Source organism: Nicotiana tabacum, chromosome 19 (assembly GCF_000715075.1).
Source record: "Nicotiana tabacum cultivar K326 chromosome 19, ASM71507v2, whole genome shotgun sequence".
Classification (NCBI taxonomy): Eukaryota; Viridiplantae; Streptophyta; class Magnoliopsida; order Solanales; family Solanaceae; genus Nicotiana; species Nicotiana tabacum.
In genome coordinates, this window is record NC_134098.1 from 67,702,859 (window position 1) to 67,708,662 (window position 5,804).

Here is a 5,804-nt window from a genome sequence, read left to right on the forward strand (position 1 = left end):
TCGACCCTTTGATAAATCGCGCCATGAGCGCTTGGCGTATGTAGAGGTCGAGGCCAGGTTCCTAACCCAGCTCTCGAGGTCGGGAATCACATGGGGCATCCAAGCGACCGCTACATCATGGAAAAAGACATTGATGAGAAAAGACAAAGGAACAAATAATACATGGAAGCTAACAGTGAGACGGTACATACGATTCATGTTCCATTTCTCAGGAAATGACCTCTTCTCGGCTGGGATTAGGTCAGAAGTCCTCACTCGAATGAACCGGCCCATCCATCCTCGATCCTTATCTTCATCTATGCTCGAGAACAATACTTTGGTAGCCCGACGTTGGAGTTTTATTAACCCGCCTCGATAGAGGCGGGGGCTATAGAATCTGATAAGGTGATCGAGGGTGAAAGGGAGCCCCTCGATTTTGCTCACGAAGAATCGGAGCAAAATAACAATTCTCCAAAAGGAAGGATGGATTTGGCCTAGGGTTATTCGGTATTGACGGCAAAAATCAACGATGACGGGGTCGAGGGGGCCCAGTGTGAAAGGGTAAGTGTAAACACTTAGAAACCCTTCCACATGGGTGGTGATGTCTTCTTCGAGGGTCGGGATCACCACCTCTTTGCCCTCCCAGTTGCAGTCTTTCTTTACCTACTTAAGGTATCCCTCAGTTATCGAGCATATATACCTCGACACTGGCTCTCATCGACCAGGAATCGGTGAGGCTTTATCGATCTTGAAATCGGAGTTTAGCGCGCACCCCCAAGGAATGCATTCCTGAAGACGGGGTTCCAACGACGTTTTTTCGCCGGCCGGTTGAGAAGATGAAGCAACTTTTTTTTATGGTACCGTTTTCGATGTTTTTTCCATTTTTGTGTAAGTTTAAAGGAGAGGAAGATAATAGGACTTGGCATTTGAGAAAGGATTAACAGCAAAACCTGAAGATTTATAAAAGGGAAGAACTTAAGAGATGTAAAAGCTTTGGAGATTAGAAGGAAGTGAAAGTAAAGTTTGAATCAATGAGGAAGGAGTCTATTTATTGGATTCGCGATGACGGTTCAAAGGCACTAGTGGCCGACCACCAACTGACACTCATTAATGACTTGGGAAACTGTACCGACAGGATGTTTCAGTCACTTCCGTTGCTTATGTCACGACGGTGACATCATGGCAGGTCGAGATAAAATCGAAGGCTCAATTCGTTTCTTGTCATTACACTCCAAAAAATGAGGAGACTATCTGTATACGGTTAAAACCGAGTCCACCCAATTTTTTTATCTGACCGGGACCACGGAGCTGCATCGAAGGTAGGCCCCGTAGTGGATCAGACTAAGGTACGAGGACAAAGTACCAAGTTCAGGATTCGAGGTAGCTGTCGAGATCGAGGCCAGCAGCGATGGAGACCGAATAATACAGGCATCGAGCAAGATCGAAGACAACATAATAACGGAAAAGCGAAATATCTGTGACTGGTCGAAGATCATGGCGGAAATTTCGGAACAGATCAAATTAGGAATGGTTAATTAGCTAATCATAGGATTTTCTTCTGTAATTAGTGTTATACCATAAGTAGAATTCCTCTACTGTATAAAGTGGAGTATTAACTATTCGTGGGGACATATTGTTCTCGCATTTAAAAGCCAATATAACGCTCTCTCTTTAGCTTATACTCTCTTGTTCATCAGGTTGCTTTATTTTTAACTGTTTTGGTATCAATTAGTTCGAGGGTACCCTTGCTCGAGGGTTGAATTCCGTTTCAACATTGGTTCGCTTTACTTTATAGTTCATGTCTGTTATTAATCTTCACATTTATCAATTGGTATTAAGTGAAATCACTTGTCTTTAAAATCACATTATAAGTTTAATTATTTTTTAATTTTAAGGGTAAACAATAGGCTTGGCAAAACATACTCTAAGAATTTTGGATAGTTCCAAATTGACTAGTATGATATAAGCTTCGAGGGAGTAGTAGTAGTATTTGACTGGGCATTTTCGGTCAGCTATCGTCTTCAAAACTGGTAGTTTCCGGTTTCCAGATCACGGGCTCTGGGTTCAACTACCGGAGAAAAAGATAAGACCCATAAAATTGACCCGATACAAGTAAATGCAGAGCGTGAATGTATACCCCCTTATTTATTTCTCAGTGTGTACTAATTTAACTTTTTTCCTTTGCTTTTTTCTCAAAATCAACATTTTCAACTTTTTTGGGTGTTTGCATTGATGAATCTCACAGCCAAAAGTACAAGCAACAATTAATGTCTCCACGATATTTTCAGTAAATGAAAAGATGTGAAAACGTAGTTTCTAGTCTTTTTAGCCTTGAAAATGCACTATTTCCAGTAAATGAAAAGATGTGTGAAGACGTAGTTTTGACTCCCTCTCGCCTTTCTACATGTTTTCTCCCACTTTTTTTCATAGATAAGTCAAATCAATGTATTTCAAAAGGAATAGCAGAATTTGAATAATAATCTTTCGATGTGCATTAAACATTAATGTTTTTTGACTAGAATGTACTCGCTCCAAATAAAATTTCATTTTTGTGTAGTTAAATTTTGCATTTGTATATTTTATAGAAACGGAAAAAGAATGATCTAATTCTTTCATGTTGTTAACAAACCTATTAAATCGGATGATGCTATTCTTCCTTTAACCAGAGATTTGGGTTCCAGCTATGAGTATGAAAAAATTCTTGGAAGGGAGCGCTTTCCCTTAAATGGGGCCCTACGCGGCGCGAATCTGAATATAATCGGGCTCCAATGCGAGTACCGGACACCGGGTGAGCCAAAAAAAAACTATTAAATCACTTTATATGGCTTTGTTCTTTAATTTATCAAAAACATTATAAGGAATTTCACTCTATATTTATGGAGAGACTTCGAATGCAGAATGCGGTATACATGGCATATATAACTAAAATTTCCAATTGAATTTGAATAATCTTGTAAGGTTGACTTACTATGTTAGGTTTAATATTGTTTTTTTTAAGGATACCATCACGAATATTTTTCTCGTAAATGTCCTGATCTTTTCGTGATTGATCTAGTTTAGTCTCGATATACACTTATTCTCACTTTTTATGATTTTTATAATTCCTCAATTTGTAAGAGATAATATATACTTTGATTAGATATGCCCTGAAGAAATTCAAACTTTACAGAAATAAGCAAAACAACAATTCAGTTACCAACCCTTAACAGATTCTTTTTTTGAATTAATAGGTGGGATAGTACCTTAATTAAATTCTCACATTTAAGTTCAAAGTATCTTGAAATTTGTTAGGAAAGAATTCATTTTATAAAACATGGATAGATATTTTCCAAGGGAAAGTTGACGCCCAAGATAATATATTCCCCTAACCTTCAAATTTTATTAACCTTTTTATAATACACGAAAAAGGAAAGCTTGTTGCATAAAATGAGACAAAAAAAGCAAAGAAAATTTGAGTTTATATCTTATTTAATGAACTAAGAGCATTGGTGCTACTAAAATGGAACTTGGGATTGTAATTTCCAAGATCGAAGAGCCTTTTTTCATTTGCTTGTTTTGACACACAATACATCAAAAATACATGCATTTGGATAAATCATTGTTTACCCTTAAAATTGGATAACAATTAAACTTATAACGAGACTCTAAGGATATGCAATTTCACTTAATGCCGATAAACAAATATGAGATTAATAACAGAAATGAACTATAAAATAAAGCGAACCAGTATTGAAAAGGAATTCAACCCTCGAGCTAGGGTGCCCTCGCACTGATTGATACCAAAATAGTTAAAAATAAAACAAGCCGATGAACACGAAAGTATAAGCTAAAGAGTGTCACGACCCAAAACTAACCCCTATCGTGATGGCGCCTATCGTGGAACTAGGCAAGCCGACTCATTTCCAAAACAAACCGATATTTTCATTTCAAACAAAATTTCAAGGTTATTTAACATAAAACCTCCAGTTAAAGAGTTCAAATCAAAGAAAAATAGAAGTATGGAAAAGAAAAGCCCGACATCGGGGTGTCACTAGTCATGAGCATATACTATAATCTGTCTAACAATATCAAGGCTAACTCAGCCCGAAAAATAGTTAAATATAACTAGAGGAAGATAAGAGGGAGAAGTGCAGGGGCTGCGATCACCAAACAGCTACATTGCTATCTCCAAGAAAATCTACAACCAGAACACTCAATAACCGCTACCGTGTCCAACTACACCTGGATCTACACACAAGGTGCAGGGAGTAACGTGAGTACGCCAACTCAGTAAGTAACAACAATAAATAAAATCTGAGCAGTAGTGACGAGCAATAAAGCATATAACATTCATATCAGGAAATCTCAGTAAAATACCATATGCTCTTAAAATAAAATCAGGATTTGAATCAAATATCTCGTTTAAACTCAGTTCCAGTAGAAATCATTTAAAGACATTTTTCGAACAGTTTTTCAAACAAAGGCTCAATGCAAAGGTGAGCAAAAATAATGAAATCATAAACAGCCCCTCGGGTAAAATATCACTCATATACAGTCCCTCGGGCAAACCTCACAGTCACTCGTGCCACTCGGGCATACCTCACAATCACTCTTGCCACTCAGGCATACCTCACAATCACTCGTGCCACTCGGGCATACCTCACAATCACTTTTGCCTCCCAGTCACTCAGCACTCGGCACTCGCACCCAGTAGGTACCTGCGCTCACTAGTGGTGTGTACAGACTCTGGAGGGGATCCTTCAGCCCAAGCGCTATAATCTGCACGGATAACTCACGTGCTATAATAATAAAGTATATTGCAGGCGGGCAGCCCCGATCCACACTCATCCTCATAAATCAGGCCTTCGGCCTCACTCAGTCATAAAGTATGCTGCAGGCGGGCAGTCCCGATCCATACTCATCCTCACAAATCAGGTCCTCGACCTCACTCAGTCATAAAGTATGCTGCAGGCGGGCAGCCCCGATCCACACTCATCCTCACAAATCAGGACCTCGACCTCACTCAGTCATAAAGTATGCTGCAGGCGGGCAGCCCCGATCCACTCTCATCCTCACAAATCAGGCCACTCGGGCATTTCAGTAAAACAGGGCATTCGGCCCAAAATATTTATATGCATCAAAATAAAGTCATAAAACTGAGTTATGCGGTAAACAAGTATAAATATGACTGAGTATAGATTTTCAATTGAAAACAGTGAGAGGATGGTAAGAAACAGCCCCTAAGGGTCCAAACAGCATTGCCGCAAGGCCCAAATATGGCATTTAGCCCAATTTACAGAAAATCTTTCTAAAACATATAAGTATCAATGGTTTCAACAAAGTATGCAACTTTACAGTTGCTACGGGGCGGACCAAGTCACAAATTCCCAACAGTGCACGCCCACACGCCCGTCACCTAGAATGTGCGTCACTAAAAATAGTAGAATGATACAAAATCCGAGGTTTCATACCCTCAGGACTAGATTTACAATCGTTACTTACCTCAAACCGGTCAAATCTTTACCCCGCAATGCTCTTGCCTCTGGACTCGACCTCCAAATACTCCAAATCTATTCACAATCAGTATAATACCATCAATATACGCTAATGGAATGAATTCCACAAGAAAAGCTTCAAAATTAGACCAAAACTCGAAATTGGTTCAAAAATCGCCTGTGGGGCCCAAGTATCGGAACCCGAGAAAAGTTACAAAATCCGAAAGCCCATTCAACCACGAGTCTACCCATACCAATTTTACTAAAATCCGACCTCAACTCGACTCTCAAATCTACAAATCTTATTTCCTAATTTCTAAGTTCCAATCTCCGATTTGCACCTCAAAATCA